The sequence below is a fragment of the Erpetoichthys calabaricus genome, chromosome 8 (assembly GCF_900747795.2).
Source record: "Erpetoichthys calabaricus chromosome 8, fErpCal1.3, whole genome shotgun sequence".
Lineage (NCBI taxonomy): Eukaryota > Metazoa > Chordata > Cladistia > Polypteriformes > Polypteridae > Erpetoichthys > Erpetoichthys calabaricus.
Genome location: NC_041401.2, coordinates 133093420 through 133116108, shown reverse-complemented (window position 1 = coordinate 133116108; position 22689 = coordinate 133093420). Strand labels below are relative to the sequence as shown.

The 22689-nt window shown below is 39.7% G+C and overlaps 1 protein-coding gene across 2 annotated transcripts in view; it reads right to left on the bottom strand.

The window, feature by feature from the left end:
- The window catches only part of LOC114656080 (transmembrane protein 52-like), a 92184-nt gene that overhangs the window by 45838 nt on the left and 23657 nt on the right, over positions 1-22689 (bottom strand). The window lies entirely within an intron of this gene.

The window sequence follows — 22689 nt, the reverse complement described above, 5'->3', positions numbered from 1 at the left end:
TTGGTTTTTTGCAGCACAAGCAGGTGAAGTGACTTCCTCAGGGTCACACAGTGGTGTCAGTACCAGGATTTGAACTGACAAGCTCCGGGTTTGCTTAAATATTACTGAAGAATGAAAAAAAACGAAAACGGGAAAATGGGGCTATGCATACAAATGTCCATCCATCCATTATCCAACCCGCTATATCCTAAATACATGAGCCAATCCCTGCCAACACAGGGCACAAGGCAGGAAACAAACCCCAGGCAATGTGCCAGCCCACCGCAGGGCGCACACACCCACACACACCCACACACCAGAGACAATTTAGAATCACCAATGCACCTAACCTGCATGTCTTTGGACTGTGGGAGGAAACCAAAGATATGTGTATATGTAGATATGTATATATATGTATATATGTATATGTACAGTATATATATGTTTACATAACCTCTTTAACATACTATTTCTCCGCTGCGAAGCATGGGTATTTTGCTAGTTGTTTAGTAAAATCTTCCATAAAAGTGCACAACATAAATGCTGTAATAACCAATCTTAATGCACATAGAAAATCTAGGCAATACGGCATAAACACCAATAATTTAATTAAAGTTACTACTTTAGATGAACAATGTATTAAAACTGTAAAAACAGATCATAGATTAAACAAAAAATACACACAGAGCGGCGCTAATAAAAATAACTTAATTCCTGTTCCATATATCAATAACGCACATAGTATTCATCTCTGCTCCTCCGAAACATTGAATATGGCACTATTAAATATTAGAGCTTTAACTAACAAGACGTTTTTTATCAACGATCTTATTCGTGATAAAAAAATAGATTTTATTGCACTAAGTGAAACGTGGCTTAGCTCAGATGGCGCAGCTGTTTTAATCGAATCTGCACCTCCGGATTACAGTTTTATTCGTGCTGATCGCCAAGGAAAGAGAGGTGGAGGACTAGCAAACATTTACTCAAGCAGGTTAAAATGTAAAAATATCAGTTTTGGTAAATTCAAGTCTTTTGAGTATCTCGCCATTATTATTCAGGGAGATTCTCACGTTCTAGTATTATCCGTGTATAGACCTCCAAAATTCAACGCGTCTTTCTTTGAGGAATTCTCTGACTTGATGCCAATCTTAATTACGAACTATGACACACTCTTAATAGTCGGCGACTTTAATTTTCATATAGATAATCAATGTGACCAAAAAGTAAAAGAATTTATGAACCTCCTGGACTCTTTTGATTTGAGACAGCTCGTTAATCAGCCTACACATAAAGCAGGTCATACGTTAGACTTAGTAATTACTAAAGGACTAAAAGTTGATATAAAGCAGGTCATTAATACGGGTCTATCAGACCATTTTCTTCTACTCTTTAATATAGAAATAATGATAGAAAACACTCATGAGAAGCATATTGTTAAAAAACGCTTTTTTGACTCATCAGCAGCTTTAAAACTTACAAACATTTTAACCAATCAGTCCGTTTATAGTGCCAACTATAATAGCGAGGAGAATGTAAATAGTAAGGTGGAAAGATTTAATACTAAAGTGAGGGCTGCTGTTGATTTAGTTGCACCTGAAAAGACAGTTAAAAAATCTTCTAGCATTGTTATACCATGGAAGACCCAAAGAGTGTCTGATTTAAAGAGAACATGCCGTAGAGCTGAGCGTAAATGGAGGAAAACTAAACTAACTATTGACTATGAAATATTAAAAGTGAAAATAACAGAATACAATAACATAGTCCATCTTGAGAGGCGCTGCTATTTCTCTAAGATTATAAATAACAATGCTAGTAATCCCAGTCTTATTTTCGACAATTGATCATCTGCTAAACCCAGGTAACTCAAAGGAATGCCTCCTAAGTACTTCCAGTAAAACCTGTGAGGCTATCGCTGTATTTTTCAATCAAAAAATTAATGATATTAGAAATAACATAGTATATCTCCCCAACACTAAGGATCCTCCTAAACCCCAGTACTCCATAATAAACAAATTAAAGTCTTTCACTAGGATAGATTTACCTGATTTACATAAAATAATTTCTCAAATGAAACCCTCCACCTGTGCCCTTGACCCAATACCAACAAATTTTTTCAAAGAAGTATCGGGCGTGCTTATTGATAATGTTCTTGACATAGTAAATTCGTCATTAGATACGGGTGTCTTCCCAGACTGTCTTAAGACTGCGGTAGTTAAACCCCTACTTAAGAAAAATAATCTCGATCCCTCTGCTCTTGAAAATTATAGACCCATCTCTAACCTGCCTTTCTTAAGTAAAATTCTAGAGAAGGCAGTCATTATACAGTTAAATGAGCACCTCAATAAACATGCTATTCTTGATAAATTTCAGTCAGGTTTTAGAACAAATCACAGCACAGAAACTGCACTCGTTAAAGTAGTAAATGACTTGCGGGTAAATGCAGACAGAGGCCATTTATCTGTTCTCATCCTCTTAGATCTGAGTGCCGCATTTGACACCATTGATCATAATATTCTTAAGAATCGCCTTAGTCAATGGGTGGGCCTCTCTGGCAGTGTCTTAAATTGGTTTGAATCCTACCTGGCAGGGAGAAAATTCTTTGTTAGTTGTGGTAATTATAACTCAAAGACACATGATATTCTATATGGTGTTCCACAAGGCTCTATCCTGGGTCCGCTGCTCTTCTCAATCTACATGCTTCCATTAGGTCAGATTATCTCAGGGCACAACGTGAGCTACCACAGCTATGCTGATGACACACAGCTGTATTTATCAATAGCACCTGATGACCCCAAATCTCTTGATTCGCTAACACAATGTCTAACCTGTATCTCAGAATGGATGAATAGTAACTTTCTCAAATTAAATAAAGAAAAAAACGAAATCTTAGTGATTGGCAATAATGGATACAATGAGGCTATTAGAAATAAACTGGATGCATTAGGATTAAAAGTCAAATCGGAGGTAAAAAGCTTAGGGGTAACCGTTGATTGTAATCTGAATTTTAAATCGCATATTAATCAGATCACTAGGACAGCATTTTTTCACCTAAGAAACATAGCAAAAGTTAGACCTCTTATATCATCGAAAGATGCAGAGAAATTAGTTCATGCGTTTGTTTTCAGTCGGCTAGATTACTGTAACGCACTCCTCTCAGGACTACCCAAAAAAGACATCAATCGTTTGCAACTAGTGCAGAATGCAGCTGCTAGAATCCTTACCAGGAAAAGAAAATCCGAACACATTTCTCCAGTTTTGATGTCACTACACTGGTTACCTGTGTCATTCAGAATTGACTTTAAAATTCTGCTTATGGTTTAAAAAGCTTTAAATAATCTCGCCCCGGCTTATATATTGGAATGTCTGACACCTTATATTCCAAATCGTAACCTCAGATCCTCAACTGAGTGTCTCCTTAGAATTCCAAGAGCAAAACTTAAAAGAAGTGGTGAGGCGGTCTTCTGCTGTTATGCACCTAAAATCTGGAATAGCCTGCCAGTAGGAATTCGCCAGGCTAATACAGTGGAGCACTTTAAAAAACTACTGAAAACACATTATTTTAACATGGCCTTCTCATAACTTCACTGTAATTTAATCCTGATACTCTGTATATCCAATTCATTATAATAACTATTCATTCAAAATCTGTACTAACCCCTACTCTCTCTTCTGTTTCCTTTTCCGGCGTCCTGTTGGTGGTGGCATGCGCCACCACCATCTACCCAAAGCACCATGATGTTCCAAAAATGATGGATGGATTAAAAGCCAGAAGTCTGTATGACCATCAGCATCAAGTGACTCCGTGAAAAACCCAAACTACAAAGAGGACTATTTCATTTATGTTAGGTAGAATGCCCAGAGGGGACTGGGCGGTCTTGTGGCCTGGAACCCCTACAGATTTTATTTTTTTCTCCAGCCTTCTGGAGTTTTTTTTTGTTTTTTCTGTCCACCCTGGCCATCGGACCTTACTCCTTTCTATGTTAACTAATGTTGTCTTACTTTAATTTCTTATTTTGTCTTTTATTTTTCTTCTCTTCATTATGTAAAGCACTTTGAGCTACTTTTTGTATGAAAACGTGCTATATAAATAAATGTTGTTGTAAATGTTGTTGTTTATTACAGGTAGTCAGTCTACTGAGGTAGGCAGTGGAGAGGATGGCCAAGGCACCACTAAAGATGATGCAGGAGCGTGTGATGAAGGACTCTCCATCCGTATAGATGCGGCAGTACAGGTAAATGTATCCTATACTGGTACTCTGTGTAAATTGTCCCCGGATGTGACGTCTGAAGGGAAGCGAGTAGCCGGAAGTCTGACAACAAGTGTAGGTGCTTGGCGGGTAGGGAAGGGGAAGCTGGAGCGGCATGTTGGTGCTGGCATCCGGATCCTTCAGTGCCCCACTAAAACAGTGATGGTCACACACAAATCTAAATGGGTGCCATAGAGAGACCCAGACTGTCGCTGAACCCCAGAGTAAAAGGAACACCTGAAAAAGAAAGATCAGGTCTCTGAACAGTGCAGCACTTGAGCCCGTGTACTCATGTGTGTTGGAAGGGTGTTCTCCATGAGGGTGGAGAGACGACCCAACCTCAGTTGGGCGTGAGGTAGAGCAGGGCATCCCACACTGCTTTCATGTCCGCAGGGTGTGGATGCAAGGAGGGTAGCAACAGTGCTATGAGTGCCACTGTGTGGGCCATGGGTGGAGGCGCTTTCCTACTAGGGTGCCAATGGATGCCTGGGGAGGGCATCAGTGCGGTGCCTCCTTGTCCCCTTCTTGTCTTTTCATTATAGGACAGAGCCGTGGTCCAGACAATGTCAACTCCCCATCCTGGAGAACAACAGCCCTGGCAGGACAGGATGCTTCTCTCCACAAAGCTCAGCTGAGGGAGGGGCAGTGTGATGGGAGCTGGAGTTTGGTACAGCCCTGTTGGGTTCCGTGGGGGCCACTAGGGGGATCTGCAGAGCCCTACAGTAGACTTTCACCACACCTGGGAGTGATTACAGGTAACGCAGATGAAATGAACAACCTGGAGCATTCACAGGAGCTGAATAATAGGAGCTGCCTCACTCCCTTCGGGGAGCCAGAGTCGGGATCAAGAAGGACAAAGCTTGCAAGGGAGAAGTGGAGGAGGAAGGACTGGGAATTGGCAGCTGAAGAAAGAACAGTGTAGTGGTGCTGGATGTACTGTACTGTACTTTGGGGAGCAAAGAAGAAACGCTTCCTGGCTGTAAATAAAGTCGTGTTGTGTGGCAATTCGTGTCTCAATTAGTTCAATCAAATTACTAAACAGTTATCCACAGACCTGCTGGGTGATATACTACAGAAGGCTATTTAACAAAAAAATGTCAGGGGATTTGCTCTACTACTTGGCAGTGTTGTTTTCATCTGGTCTTAGCCAGCGCCTGGCCCTAGCCCATATGGAGAATGCATGTGAGTGGGTTGGCCTCTCCAGGTCAAATCTCCACTGCCATAACTTCACCTGCTGGTCTGGGGCTCCCCCACGTTTAGCAAAGGTCTCTGCCTTTGTGGGGTGGGCAGCCCTCTCCTCCAAGAGAGCATAATAATCCCTATGAACTTCCCCCATCTGGAACAGCCCAATCCTATTGGCCCATCCCACACACTCCCCATGGTATCTATTTTACCTGGTTATGTGTACTGGGGACAGAGCTTGCACCTGGTCTTTCCGAATCACAGAGCATACTTCACACTTGGAAACTCGGGTGCGGTACTTTCCCACCTGGATGTTAGCAGATGTTGGTTCCTCCAGGAGGTACTACAGGTCCTGCTCCTGGTACATCATTGAGCTGTCCATCCTGCTGACTATGCCACTTGTCAAAAAAAGACACAAACGCCACAAAAAGGTTTGGGATAGCCACTCTGTATAATGTAAGTTGGGTTATAAATGCAAAAGATACGAGTAATCGTCGTAACAGTGAATTCAAAACAGAACTGATTTGAAGGAAACAAAATGGCGGTTTTATGGCCGGGCAGAGGAAGTGAGGTCATACTTATGTAATACTTATGTACATGTGATTACTCAGTTTTTTAAATTTTTAATAAATTTGCAAAAACCTTAAGTGAACTTTTTTCACATTGTCATTATGGGGTGTTGTGTGTAGAATTCCGAGGAAAAAAATGAATTTAATCAATTTTGGAATAAGGCTGTACCATAACAAAATGCGGAAAAAGTGATGTGCTGTGAATACTTTCCGGATGCACTGTATATATATATATATATATATATATATATATATATATATATATATATATATATATATATATATATATATATATATATATACTGTATATACACACAGTCATATGAAAAACTTTGGGAACCCCTCTCAGCCTGCATAATAATTTACTCTACTTTCAACAAAAAAGATAACAGTGGTATGTCTTTCATTTCCTAGGAACATCTGAGTACTGGGGTGTTTTCTGAACAAAGATTTTTAGTGAAGCAGTATTTATTTGTATGGAATGAAATCAAATGTGAAAAACTGGCTGTGCAAAAACTTGGGTCCCCTTGTAATTTTGCTGATTTGAATTCATGTAACTGCTCAGTACTGATTACTTGCAACACCAGATTGGTTGGATTAGTTCGTTAAGCCTTGAACTTTATAGACAGGTGTGTCCAATCATGAGAAAAGGTATTTAAGGTGGTCAGTTGCAAGTTGTGCTTCCCTTTGACTCTCCTCTGAAGAATGACAGCATAGGATCCTCAAAGCAACTGAAAAAAAAGATCTGAAAACAAAGATTGTTCAGTATCATGGTTTAGGGCAGCGTTTCTCAATCTTTAAGTATTTGCGACTTGAGTTTTCATAACAGTTTTAATCGCACCCCCCCCTAACGTTTTTTTGAAGCCCTAATAAAATTTATTACTATATTTTTTGCTGCCAATACACCGCTACAAGTTTAAAATTTCCCTATGAATAGCGACATTACACCACATATGGCAACATTCACGCCCCCTTTTTTGTTACTTCGCTCCCTCCTAGATTGAGAACCGCTGGTTTAGGGGAAGGCTACAAAAAGCTATCTCAGAGGTTTAAACTGTCAGTTTCAACTGTAAGGAATGTAATCAGGAAATGGAAGGCCACAAGCACAGTTGCTGTTAAACCCAGGTCTGGTAGGCCAAGAAAAATACAACAGCGGCATATGTGCAGGATTGTGAGAACGGTTACAGACAACCCACAGATCACCTCCAAAGACCTGCAAGAACATCTTGCTGCAGATGGTGTATCTGTACATCGTTCTACAATTCAGCGCAAATTGCACAAAGAACATCTGTATGGCAGGGTGATGAGAAAGCAGCCCTTTCTGCACTCACGCCACAAACAGAGTCACTTGTTGTATGCCAATGGTCATGTGTGGATAGCGCTTTGAGTATGGAGAAAAGCACTATATAAATGTAATGACTTATTATTATTATTATTTAGACAAGCCAGATTCATTTTGGAACAAAGTGCTTTGGACTGATGAGACAAAAATTGAGTTATTTTGTCATAACAAAAAGTGCTTTGCATGCCAGAAGAAGAACCCCGCATTCCAAAAAAAAACACCTGTTACCTACTGTCAAATTTGGTGGAGGTTCCATCATGCTGTGGGGCTGTGTGGCTAGTTCAGGGACTGGGGCCCTTGTTAAAGTCGAGGGTCAGATGAATTCAACCCAATATCAACACATTCTTCAGGATAATGTTCAAGCATCAGTCACAAAGTTGAAGTTACACAGGGGTTGGATATTCCAACAAGACAACGACCCAAAACCCAGTTCAAAATCTACAAAGGCATTCATGCAGAGGGAGAAGTACAGTGGAACCTTGGGTCACGACTGTAATTCGTTCCAAAATTTTCTCTTTCTCTCTATCTCGCTTGTGCTCTCTCTCTCTATCTCGCTTGCGCTCTCTCTCGCTCGCTCGTGCTCTCTCTCTCTCTCGCTCACTCGAGGTCTCTCTCTCTCACGCTCTCTCACGCTCTCTCTCGCTTGTGCTCTCTCTCTCTCTCGCTCATTCTCTCGCGCTCTCACTCTCTCGTGCTCTCACGCTCTCGCTCGCTCTCACTCTCTCTCTCTCACTCACTGCACAGGGAATGCACAGGGAGAGACTGAACACATGTGGAAATCATCTGCCTGTACGAGCCGGAAGGGAAACTGGCTTGTTCGTCACCTGAGTGTGTGGTTGTGGTTGTGAACAGATGCAAAAGTTTGGTGAACTTTTTGGTCGTAACCCGATTTGTACGTGGTCCGAGACGTTCGTGACCCGAGGTTCCACTGTACAATATTCTGGAATGGCCATCACAGTCCCCTGACATGAATATCATTGAAAATCTATGGGATGATTTGAAGCAGACTGTCCATGCTCGGCAGCCATCAAATTTAACTGAACTGGAGAGATTTTGTATGGAAGGATGGTCAAAAATACCTCCATCCAGAATCCAGACACTCATCAAAGGCTATAGGAGGCGTCTTGAGGCTGTTATATTTGCAAAAGGAGGCTCAACTAAGTATTGATGATATTCTCTGTTGGGTTGCCCAAATTTAAGCACCTGTCTAATTTTGTTATGATGCATATTGCATATTTTCTGTTAATCCAATAAACTTAATGTCACTGCTGAAATACTACTGTTTCCAAAAGGCATGTCATATATTAAAAGGAAGTTGCTACTTTGAAAGCACAGCCAATGATGAACAAAAATCCAAAGAATTAAGAGGGGTTCCCAAACTTTTTCATATGACTGTATATATATATATATATATATATATATATATATATATATATATATATATATATATATATATCTATATCTATATATATATATATATATATATATATATATATATATATATATATATATATGTATACATAGGACAAACGTCAAAAAAAATCTCAACACGTGTACAGGAACATCACAACGCCGTCAGAAGAAAGGACACACTATCTTTGATATATGCACATACTAAATCGACAGGACACACATTCAACTGGGACAACGTAAAAGTAAAATTTAAGGCCAGTACAAAAAGCGCCAGAGAGTTGGCCGAGTCTTGGCTATCAGATGAAAACGCCATCAACAGACACTTGGACATAAACCCAGCATATGCCAACTTAAGAAGGACATATACACAATGATTAAACTATACAACCCCCCCCCCCTTGATCATACTGACTTAGTCACCTCCACCCACCCCCCCACCCCCCCCCCCCATACTGAATGTGTTGCTATATATTGCCTTTAATTCTTGTAAGTCTAAGCATTATCCTCTGATGAAGACCCCTGATAGGGGTTGAAAGCTCAGGAATAAAACTATTTTATGATTCGTTTTTTCTCCCTTCATGGATCTCCAACTGCAAATATGCAAGCCGTATCACAGACCTTCTCTTCCATTCATATATATATATATATATATACACAGTTGGGTCCATAAATATTTGGACAGAGACAACTTTTTTCTAATTTTGGTTCTGTACATTACCACAATGAATTTTAAATGAAACAACTCAGATGCAGTTGAAGTGCAGACTTTCAGCTTTAATTCAGTGGGGTGAACAAAACGATTGCATAAAAATGTGAGGCAACTAAAGCATTTTTTGAACACAATCCCTTCATTTCAGGGGTTCAAAAGTAATTGGACAATTGACTCAAAGGCTATTTCATGGGCAGGTGTGGGCAAGTCCGTCGTTATGTCATTATCAATTAAGCAGATAAAAGGCCTGGAGTTGATTTGAGGTGTGGTGCTTGCATGTGGAATATTTTGCTTTGAACAGACAACATGCGGTCAAAGGAGCTCTCCATGCAGGTGAAAGAAGCCATCCTTAAGCTGCGAAAACAGAAAAAACCCATCCGAGAAATTGCTACAATATTACGAGTGGCAAAATCTACAGTTTGGTACATCCTGAGAAAAAAAGCAAGCACTGGTGAACTCAGCAACGCAAAAAGACCTGGACGTCCACAGAAGACAACAGTGGTGGATGATCGCAGAATCATTCCCATGGTGAAGAGAAACCCCTTCACAACAGCTAACCAAGTGAACAACACTCTCCTGGGGGTAGGCATATCGATATCCAAGTCTACCATAAAGAGAAGACTTCATGAAAATAAATACAGAGGGTGCACTGCAAGGTGCAAGCCACTCATAAGCCTCAAGAATAGGAAGGCTAGATTGGACTTTGCTAAAGAACATCTAAAAAAGCCAGCACACTTCTGGAAAAACATTCTTTGGACAGATGAAACCAAGATCAACCTCTACCAGAATGATGGCAAGAAAAAAGCATGGAGAAGGCGTGGAACAGCTCATTATCCAAAGCATACCACATCATCTGTAAAACACGGTGGAGGCAGTGTGATGGCTTGGGCGTGCATGGCTGCCAGTGGCACTGGGACACTAGTGTTTATTGATGATGTGACACAGGACAGAAGCAGCCAAATGAATTCTGAGGTGTTCAGAGACACACTGTCTGCTTAAATCCAGCTAAATGCAGTCAAATTGATTGGGCGGCGTTTCATGATACAGATGGACAATGACCCAAAACATACAGCCAAAGCAACCCAGGAGTTTATTAAAGCAAAGAAGTGGAAAATTCTTGAATGGCCAAGTCAGACACCTGATCTTAACCCAATTGAGCATGCATTTCACTTGTTGAAGACTAAACTTCAGACAGAAAGGCCCACAAACAAACAGCAGCTGCTGCCATAAAGGCCTGGCAGAGTAATAAAAAGGAGGAAACCCAGCATCTGGTGATGTCCATGAGTTCAAGACTTCAGGTTGTCATTGCCAGCAAAGGGTTTTCAAGCAAGTATTAGAAATGAACATTTTATTTCCAGTAATTTAATTTGTCCAATTACTTTTGAGCCCCTGAAATGAAGGGATTGTGTTAAAAAAATGCTTTAGTTGCCTCACATTTTTATGCAATCGTTTTGTTCACCCCACTGAATTAAAGCTGAAAGTCTGCACTTCAACTGCATCTGAGTTGTTTCATTTAAAATTCATTGTGGTAATGTACAGAACCAAAATTAGAAAAATGTTGTCTCTGTCCAAATATTTATGGACCTAACTGTATATATATTGTAGTGGGCATGCTTGCATATTGTTTAAAACAATAAAAAAAATGCACAAGCTTGCACATTACACCTGACTATCTGTGGCAGACAAGCAAACAAAAAATACCTGTGATATAACACTTGGATGTGACAGAGTTTGTAAGTAAATATTCCAGCCTGCATGCATTGCCCATTAAGCACACCCATCTGCTGACAGTCTTCAATTTCAGTGCAACAAGGTTATGACCAGAATCTTAATCATCTCCCAATAAGCACCAGTTATGACCAAATGAAGATACAAGGTAATAATTAGGACAATTCAATTAAAAACATGATTGAAATGACAGCTATTTGCATTTCCTGCCATTCCTCATTTGCTGCTTTTTCAAACTTAAGAAGACATGAAAGACATTATCATTCCAAGGAAAATGAAGATATTTAGGAGGAAAAAAAGATCTAGAGGATTTTGATCATTAGGTACTAGATGTCTTTTCCTCTATCCACATTAAAAAGATGACCATATATCTTTTTGAATAAAAACAAATCCCAGAGGTTTTACCTCCACACCTCAAAAGGCAAATGAAGAGTGTACCACCCCAATTCTGTCAGAATACAAAGTCTGTCCTTATTGTCCAGGACCAACATCACCAGACCTTTCAGAGACTAAAGTGTTACTGTTTCTGACTGTAATTGGTAACCAAAATACATATAAAACATTTTTTGTATATGTGTGACATATAACTCATAAACTAATGAGTTTTTGCTGAACATTTCATATATATTTTATTACATAGGTATCCACTTGTCAGTTAAGACTTGCTTGTGCTAGAGAACACCCCTGACTTAACAACTTTATTAAAAAAAAAGTGCTACTCAGCACCCCTCTGTGTTCTATGCTGACAACAAAAGTAAACGTATGCCAGTTTATACACAGTGCCTTTTGTTGTATACATATGCAATTATGATATTACAAGTAGCACTTTTTATTCTTGCTCTCTTTTGACAGAACAACACTACAATTGCTTGACCATGTCAATGATGAAGGACCACTTGATATAATTTTTTCCCACAATACAATCAGAAAAGGTCTTTTCCATTATTCTACAATGACTAAGTACAGATATGAGTTTGTCTGTAATCACTGTGGCAAACAGCCTCCAGTGCCTATGGGTGATGTGAATTAGAAAGTAACTTTTAATCTGGTTAATGTTTTGCAAAACATATCAAAAATGATATAAAAATGTAATTTTTTTAATTTTAAAACTTTCCCTTTTCTCTTAAAACACAAAGTGAATCTTCTGAAAAGACCACATGATGAAGATATTCAGTAAACACTGATTACCATTGAATTCTATGTTGGTGTTGATCAAAGAATTGTATTTCTTTTTAATAGATAGATAGATAGATAGATAGATAGATAGATAGATAGATAGATAGATAGATAGATAGATAGATAGATAGATAGATAGATAGATACTAATTCACTGTTCTGAAAACAATCTGTAATGTTTTTTCATATTGGAAACAATTTCAAAGGCAGGAAAAGAGCATTGTGCCTAGATACTCATACTTATGCTGCCTTCATCATGATTTTATCATTTGCAACCTTAATGCATTCATGTTAACAAAGTGGGAAAGTAAGATTGGATGCCCCCATGAAACTAGAAGAAGAAACCAATGAACAAGAAAGGTACAACATGTATGTTGTCATAACAAAAAAGATTTTTATGCTCTTGGCCATGATAAATAGTACTATACTTGCTTGGATGTTGCAATTTAAAAACTTCACAAAGCAATCAGTCCTCCCTGTGTGGAGTTTGCATGTTCTCCCAATGTCTGCATGGGTTTCCTCCGGGTGCTTTGGTTTGCTCCCACAGTCCAAAGACATTCAGGTTAGGTGCATCGGTGATCCTAAATTGTCCCTAGTGTGTGCTTGGTGTTTGGGGGTGTGTGCCCTGCGGTGGGCTGGCACCCTGCCCAGGATTTGTTCCTGCCTTGTGTCCTTTGTTGGCTGGGATTGGCTCCAGCAGACCCCCGTGACCCTGTGTTAGGATATAACGGGTTGGATGATGACAAAGCAACCATTGAGTGCAATGTATGAACAGTAGTGCATATCATGCTAACATCAGCTAGCCTGTTACTGTTCATTCTGGCAATGTTAATGTTTAACTTTTCAATATTCATTAGTATGGATTGAGATTCATTTAAAGTAACTTCTTCTAATAAACTTACTAAACCTATAAAGAGTTCCTGTACTAAATGTTCACTGGATGGATGGATGGATGGATGGATGGATGGATGGATGGATGGATGGATGGATGGATGGATGGATAGATAGATAGATAGATAGATAGATAGATAGATAGATAGATAGATAGATAGATAGATAGATAGACAGATAGATAGATAGATAGATCTTTATTTGTCCCCAGGGCTTAATTTGGCTTTTCACAGAACCTCTTTAAATAAATACATAGATAAATAAGTACATAAATAAATATACACACACACTTTGGTCTGAGTCTCCTTTTTAAATTGACGTCATCGTCTGATGTCAGACAAACTTGGACATGAGAGACCAGGCCTGTGTCTCCAACTACGAATTCTGAGATGCATCATCTCTCTGTTTTACAAGTCAGAGGTCTGAAATTACAACTTCAGAGCTTTAGTTGAATGCAGCATTGTAGTAACAATTGTTTGTTGTTGGGTTCATTAGGCAACAAAGGCACTGGTTGTGCGTCCAGGTCCTTAAATTCTGATTGGTACAACACAAGGTAAAGGGTGAGTCAGGTTTGCAGCACTCACCCATGAACACTGAGAGTAGGCTGACTCCGCTGAGGAAAGTGATAGATGCTGCCATATGTTGAATGGGGCTGTGGTCCTCCAGATCTGTTTTGTACATAGTTAAAATTAGTGATTGTTATTTAACTGTTAAATAATAAATAGTTGCTCCCACAATGTTCACCAAAGAAGAAATGTGTGGTCTGGTTATTTTGAGGGGGTGGGGAGTGATGATGGGCAGAAACTCCACAACTTAGTAAATGACAAGGGGAAGGAATCTTACCAAGAATGCTTACGGTAAAGCAGTACTAGGTTTAGGCTTTGAGGCCAAGCAGTTTACCATTTTTTTGTTGGGAATGAATCAGCTTTAAATCACCTTTATAACAACATTATTGGCAACGTCCTGTAATAGGAGTTCTGCAGCAAACTCTTTGACACCATACAACACCCATACTGTAGATGCTTTCTTTGGTCCATGCACTCAAGCCTTTGAAAACAGAACAACAATCCTGCTATAACACACAGCACTTGGTTTGATATTTCATTGCATTTTTCCATTGTTGTGTCTTTGTGTTTTCCACAGTCTTTTCTTTTTAACAATAACACATTTCTTTAATTTTGGATTTCCACATTTCAGCTCCTCTAACTACATATCCTATTCCCTTTATCACAAACACAATATAAGCAGCTGCTTATCTTAGCCATTCCTTGGACCCACTATTGATAATCCCTCAGGACATGGTACCTATATGTTCAAAATTCATATTCATGTTTATTATTTCATTGGTGGATTTCACCCCTTTCAAATTCCTTTTTTTATTTGAGGACCAGAGGTCCATGTGTACCACTAGCTAAAGACTGTGTAAATAAAAAAAACATAGGTTGGCTAATTTTCCTTTTTTCATAAAATCGCCAAATTTCAATCAAATCAGTCAAAGCAAGTGTGAGATTTTGGAGTATTTAGATTTTCTATCTTTGGTGGGGAGGTTTACCCCTAAGTAATGCTGTATCAAAATGAAAATACCTTCTAACCTAGAAGTTCAATCCTGCCAAATTTCAGCATTTTAACTTCATGAGAAAGTGTTTTCGTTGATTAATGAGCAAGTGCGTGAGTTGATCAGTCAACTTTGTATTATATAGCCTAGACATAGAATTAAATGTATTGTGCTCCTCTCTTATCCATCCATCCATCCATTTTCCAACCCGCTGAATCCGAATACAGGGTATTGTCCTCTCTTATCTCTGTGGTAAATTCCTTAAACGCAGAGTTTAAAGTAGAAGACTGTTTCATAATCAGTGAATTAAGTGATTCCAGGTACTCATCTTGACAGACTGTCATTTTTGAATACTTTTTTCGATGATATATTAAGCAAAATTACCATGCTTCTTCACTAATGCAATCTGTTTGATACAATCTGCAGAATATCTGTGGAGTTTATTTAAAGGTGCTGTATTGAAATATAAATTGTGCATGGCATTTACAGATAAAATGAATGATCAATGGTAGAACACAAGGACTAGGCAATATTTTTCCAAGTGTCTCTCGCATATGAGTCTCCTGTGAGTTTCTTAGGTGCTGCCCTCTTTTTTGCTGCTGGAAGGTGCTGAAATTATAAGAACTTAGACAAACACAGGAATGGTGACTGGAAGTGAATGGACCATAGCACTACCGAGAAAGATTGTATGGAACAGGTGAGGACTTCCCTTCCCTATTTTCCCTTCCAGACACTACAAGAAAAAAAGAAAGAAGAGAAACCAGTAGCATTTCACACATTTTCTTTGTAAAAAAGGCTCTGTCTGGGAGAATGTTCCAGACATCCAAGGGAAAACCCAGAACCATCAGGAGGGTAGATAAGATATGGAGGAAAACAAAAACCCCATAAAATAATTTTCAGAATGTTGGATATCCCATTCCAAAACTACAGGCATCAATACACCATCCACATGGCTCACAATCAGTGTACCAATTCATCCCAAAGATGTTCAATAAGTTTGAGGTTAGGGCCACTTGAATTCCTCCACATCATAATTACCAAACTTGACTTTACGGACCTGGCTTAAAGAGATAGAAGTGTTTGAGGATGTCTGGGGGAGAAGAGAGACGAAATGCAGATCACGCGGCACGGCGGCAGCAGCAAGCCAGCTGCTAATCGAGCAAAGAGTAGGTAAAAAAAAAAAAAACAACTGTTATTTGTTTGCCATTGTATCACCATTTGAGAGGGGTTTCAGAGGAGTGACCATGTCTCTGTGGGGTGTGTTCAGCCCCCTTCTTCACAATGGCGCGTAGCACTGGAGGGAGGGGTTGGCAAGCGAAGCAAGCAGGGAGTGAAGATCCCTAGTAAATGATAAAGATCAGGAGTTTTTTGCATAAAAAGATCTCAAAGTTATCAAACAGGGCCATGAAATTAGGGGATGAAGAGTAATGTAGAAGACAGATTTATTTTTTTAATTCAGATCCCTTTACAGGGCATCTGTCACTGTTGTCAGGTATGGCAAAAACGAAAAAGAAACAAGAGGCCTAAATGCACAATTGCACAAGAGGATAAAGACACCAAAGTGTACAGTTTGAGAAACAGACATCTTAAAGATCAACAATTGGCTACTTACTTGAATACATGCTAAAAACCAGTGTCACCTACAACAGTTAAAACAAAAGGTTGAAATAGGCCAAAGAAAGTAGACATTGATGGCTGGATTTCTGGGTGATTCCATACTTCTGCTCATTTTAACATTTTCTTTTTATTTTCCCATTTTAAGATGTGATTTTTTTTAAACTTCGCCCCTAAGGCTAGAACCTGATAGTCATTTTTTAACTGTTGCAGATGACATCGGTATTTGTCCCATAATTATGGAAGCAGCCAAATGTGCACCTGTAAGATGTTAGCATCTCAAACTACACAATCTGATGTTCTTATACTCTTGTGTAGTTGTACATCTTGGCCTTCCACTTCTTCTTCTTCTACCTTTGTTTGATCCAGTTTAACCTCTCCTCTCAAGACTGTATAGTGGACACCACTGCATCGAATGTATTCAGTTCTTTAGCAGTCTGTTGCATGGAATAAATTACTTTTTATGAAACATCAATAGACATTTGTTTCCTGAGAAAACTGTTTTGACCATTTTTAACACTAAATTGTCTTTAGGCAAGCCAGTACCTTGCAACCCATAGACAGACAACTGACTTGCTTTATTGAACAGAATATGTTTTGGCTATGCTAACACAATTACAATGGATTCTTTAATAAACCCTAAAAACTAGATATGATCTAAAAGAGTTCAACATTGTGACACTGTAGTAGTAGTTGTTGATAATGGGGCATTGCAGTCATATGTAAATAATTGTAAACCCATCATCTCAACCATTTTCAATATTGGTAATGTCTTAGCTATATTTTTCAGTCAGTTTAGTGGTATCAACGTCTATCAAAAACATGAACATTTCTGGGTGATTACAAACATTTGATCACTTGTGATGACGTACATACTGTGGATTCAGAAAGTATTCAAACTCTTTCATTTTCTGCACACATTATTGTGTTGTAAATTTAATTTTAAATGTACAAATTTGCCATTGTTGCCCATCAATCTAGAATCAATAACCCATACTGACAAAGCATAAACATATTTTCAGAGACGTTTACAAATACTATATATTAAAAATTAAACACTGAAATCTTTCATTCAATTAAGTATTCAGACCATTAATTCAGTACTTTGTAGAAGCTTCTTTGGCAGCTATTACAGCTCTGAGTCTTGTTGGGTAAGTTTCTACAAGCTTTGCACACCTAAATTTACATAGTTTATCCTATTCTTCTTAGCAAAAATTGTTAAGCTATGTCAGATTGAATGGGAAGCATGGGTAAACTGCCATCTCTCCACAAATGTCTTATAGAGTTTGTGTCTGGGTTTTGGTTGGGCCACTCAAGAACACTAAAAATCACTCCAGTGTTGTCTTGGCTGTATACTTTGGGTCATTGTTGTGCTGAAAGGTGAACCATCACCCCACTCTGGTACATGGTATCTTCAAGGACCTCTCTATAATTGGCTACATTCATCCTTCTCTCAATTCTGACCAGTCTCCCTGTCCTTGCTGCCACCACCATGCTTCCCTGTAGGTATAGTATTAGCCAGGTGATGAGCAGTGGCTGGATATTGTTAGACGTAGTGCTTGGAGTTCAGATAATTCAATGTTGGTCTCAGGGGGAAATATGAATGTAACACAGATCCTGGACATCGGTATCTTTGATCATTACTGTATTCTTTTACCGTAGTACTATCTGTTACTAGAAACAAGGAGAAGTGTACTGTTAAGTGACATCATTTTGACAACACAGCTGCTGCCAAATTTTCTAATATTAATTATTAGCCTGAATTCACTGATTTTTCCAATGTAGGCAGTAATGTAAATAATATGTTAGAGCATGTCAATGAGAAGATATGGGTTGTGGTAGACCTGGTAGCAACTGAAAAACATGTTAAGAAGTCATCTACGGTTGTTGTACTGTGGAAAACTGAGACAGTCTGCAAACTTAAAAGGTGCCGCTGGGCAGAACGTCAATGGAGAAAGACTAAACAGTCCATTATAAAATCCTAAAGGCTCATATAGCTAAACTCAGCAGTTCGTCTAGAGAGAACGTCTTACTTTTCTAAAATGATTAATAACAGCACAGGAAATTCAAAACCATTGATTGCCTTTTAGTATCAGTTCCATTAGAACTGAAAGCTTCAGAGGCCAAAAGTGAAGATTTTGCAGTATATTTTAAAGAAAAAATAAATAATATTTGACTTACTATAAAACCAACTTCAAATAAAACTTTTGTTGAGCCCCAGTATCTGAACTTCATAAAATAATTACTCAGCTAAAACAGTCCACTTGTGTATTGGACCCCATTCCTACAAGCTTCTTTAAAGAAGTTTCTGATCTTATCAACACCATTCTTGACATGGCAAATTGTTCAATATATTCTGGAATTTTCCTAGAAACTTTCAAAACTGTTGTCATTTTTTCTACTAGGAAGTCTAGTGTTTGTTCTCTATCTCGTACTGGAACAGTTCTGTAGATGGAAAACTTGCTTTCTAAGTGAGCTAAACTCTTTCATAAATCTTGTTCTCTCTATCCAGTTTTCTGGAAGCCATTTGTTGTTGCTTTATATTTGTCTGGATTAACAAGCATTCACTGCAATATTCACAAGCCCTTATGTGTCCAGCACTGAACAGTTGATCAACCAAGGACTAACAAGACTGAAAAATAGGGGACACCTTTCATTCCAGTGGATGCAAGACATAAGGTGGGAGTGCATGAAGATCTGTCCAATAAAAGAGAAGCAACAGCTTTCAAGTAAAGGGAGATAGTGTGCAGGAATCTTACTGAATCCATATCCAATATTACTGAAAGAAAGAATGCATAAAACGGTTACAGTGAAATTGGTGTAGACTTTGTGTGGTAAATTGTTGTACTGTGCAAAATGTACCACTGGCAATATTATTTTACTTGAAACATCATATGCCCTCAAGAAAGCATCACTTTCAACCCAACCACAGAGGATGCACACACCTGTGTGTTTCTTCGTACCGGTCCCAAGCCCAGATAAATGGGGAGGGTTACATCAGGAAGGACATCCTGTGTAAAATTTTGCCAAATCTATATGCGAACAACAATACAAATTTCCATACCGGATTGGTCGAGCCCCAGGTTAGCAACGACCACCACCAGTACTGTTCTTCTTCTTCTTTGGCCAACAGTAGCCAAATTTTCGCCAGCACCCCTGTTGGCTGAAGAAGAAGAAGAAGAAGAGGGGGGGAGATGTGTCTGGAGGCAGGAAGAGAGGAGGAAGGTAAACAGATTGGAACTGAGGGTAGGAACTTTGAATGTTGACAATATGACTGGTAAGGGGGAGAGTTAGCAGATATGATGGAAAGAAGAAAGGTTGATATATTGTGCGTGCAAGAGACTAAATGGAAGGGGAGTAAGGCCAGGTGGATCGGAGTTGGATTCAAATTGTTCTATCATGGTGTGGATAGGAGGAGAAATGGAGTAGTAGTTATTCAGAAGGAACAGTATGTCAAGAGTGTTTTGGAGGTGAAAAGAGTGTCAGACAGAGTAATGATTATGAAGCTGTAAATTGGAGGTGTGATGATGAATGTTGTTAGTGCATATGCCCCATAAGTTGGGTGTGCGATGGATGAGAAAGGAGATTTTTGGAGTGAGTTGGATGAAATGATGAACAGTGTATCCAAGGGACAGAAAGTGGTGATTGGGGCAGAATTCAATGGACATGTTGGTGAAGGGAACATAGGAGACGAGGAGATGATGGGTAGGAATGGTGTCAAGGAAAGGAATGAAGAAGGTCAGAGGATAGTGGATTTTGCCAAAAGGATGGGCATGGCTGTGGTGAATACATATTTTAAGGAGAGGGAGGAACATAGGATTACATACAAGAGTGGAGGAAGATGCACACAGGTAGATTACATCCTTTGCAGAAGGGTAAATCTGATGGAGATTGAAGACTGCAAAGTGGTGGCAGGGGAAAGTGTAGTTAAGCAGCATAGGATGGTGGTCTGTAGGATGATGTTGGAGATCAAGAAGAAGAAGAGAGTGAGGGCAGAGTCAAGGATCAAATGGTGGAAGTTGAAAAAGAAAGACTGCAAGGTTGAGTTTAGGGAGAATGTGAGACAGGCACTGGGTGGTAGTGAAGAATTACCAGAGAGTTGGGAAACTACAGCAGATGTAGTAAGGGTGACAGCAAGAAGGGTGCTTGGCGTGACATCTGGACAGAGGAAGGAGTAAAAGGAAACCTGGTGGTGGAATGGGGAAGTACAGGAGAGTATACAGAGGAAGAGGGTGGCAAAAAAGAAGTGAGATAGTCAGAGAGATGCAGAAAGTAGACAAAGAGTACAAGGAGATAAGGCACAAGGTGAAGAGAGAGGTGGCGAAGGCTAAAGAAAAGGTGTATGATGAGTTGTATGAGAGGTTGGACAATAAGGAGGGAGAAAAGGACCTGTACCGATTGACTAGACAAAAGGACCGAGCTGGGAAAGATGTGCAGCATGTTAGGGTAATAAAGGATAAAGATGGAAATGTACTCACAAGTGAGGAGAGTGTGTTGAGCAGATGGAAAGAGTACTTTGAGAGGCTGATGAACGAAGAGAATGAGAGAGAGAGAAGAGGTTGGATGATGTGGAGATAGTGAATCAGGAAGTGCAACAGATTAGCAAGGAGGAAGTAAGAACGGCTATGAAGAAGATGTAGAATGGAAAAGCCGTTGGTCCAGATGACATACCTGAGGAAGCATGGAGGTGTTTAGGAAAGATGGCAGTGGAGTTTTTAACCAGATTGTTTAATGGAATCTTGGAAAGTGAGAGGATGCCTGAGGAGTGGAGAAGGAGTGTACTAGTGCCGATATTTAAGAATAAAGGGGATGTGCAGGACTGTAGTAACTACAGGGGGATAAATTTGATGAGCCACAGCATGAAGTTATGGGAAAGAGTAGTGGAAGCTAGGCTAAGAAGTGAGGTGATGATTAGTGAGCAGCAGTATGGTTTCATGCCAAGAAAGAGTACCACAGATGCAATGTTTGCTGCGAGTGTGTTGACGAAGAAGTATAGAGAAGGCCAGAAAGAGTTGCATTGCATCTTTGTGGACCTAGAGAAAGCATATGACAGGGTGCCTCGAGAGGAGTTGTGGTATTGTATGAGGAAGTCGGGAGTGGCATAGAAATATATAAGAGTTGTACAGGATATGTACGAGGGAAGTGTGACCATGGTGAGGTCTGCAGTAGGAGTGATGGATGCATTCAACGTGGAAGTGGGATTACATCAGGGATCGGCTCTGAGCCCTTTCTTATTTGCAATGGTGATGGACAGGTTGACAGACAAGATTAGACAGGATTCCCCATGGACTATGATGTTTGCTGATGACATTGTGATCTGTAGTGATAGTAGGGAGCAGGTTGAGGAGACCCTGGAGAGGTGGAGATATGCTCTAGAGAGGAGAGGAATGAAGGTCAGTTGGAACAAGACAGAATACATTTGTGTAAATGAGAGGGAGGTCAGTGGAATGGTGAGGATGCAAGGAGTAGAGCTGGTGAAGGTGGATGAGTTTAAATACTTGGGATCAACACTACAGAGTAGTGGGGATTGTGGAAGAGAGGTGAAAAGAGAGTGCAGGCAGAGTGGAATGGGTGGAGAAGAGTGTCAGGAGTGATTTGTGACAGAAGGATATCAGCAAGAGTGAAAGGGAAGGTCTACAGGACGGTAGTGAGACCAGCATTGTTATATGGGTTGGAGACGGTGGCACTGACCAGAAAGCAGGAGACAGAGCTGGAGGTAGCAGAGTTAAAGATGTTAATATTTGCATTGGGTGTGACGAGGATGGATAGGATTAGAAATGAGTACATTAGAGGGTCAGCTCAAGTTGGACGGTTGGGAGACAAAGTTAGAGAGGCGAGATTGCGTTGGTTTGGACATGTGCAGAGGAGAGATGCTGAGTATATTGGGAGAAGGATGCTAAGGATAGAGCTGCCAGGCAAGAGAAAAAGAGGAAGGCCTAAGAGAAGGTTTACGGATATGTTGAGAGAGGATATGAAGGTGATGGGTGTAACAGAACAAGATGCAGAGGACAGAAAGATATGGAAGAAGATGATCTGCTGTGGTGACCCCTAACGGGAGAAGCCGAAAGAAGAAGAAGAAGAAGAAGAAGAAAGCATCACTTTCAATTTTTGCAATATCAATGATATCAAAATACCCTGAATTAAAACTGCATTAATAAAGTATATCAGGTATACTGTAGGTACCTGCTGAATAGGGGACTCCGCAGAAGGGTAAGGTGGGTAGCTTGTTCCAGCAGCAAGTCTATTATTAGTTATTATTGCTCAGAAGTGCCACATTTGATTAA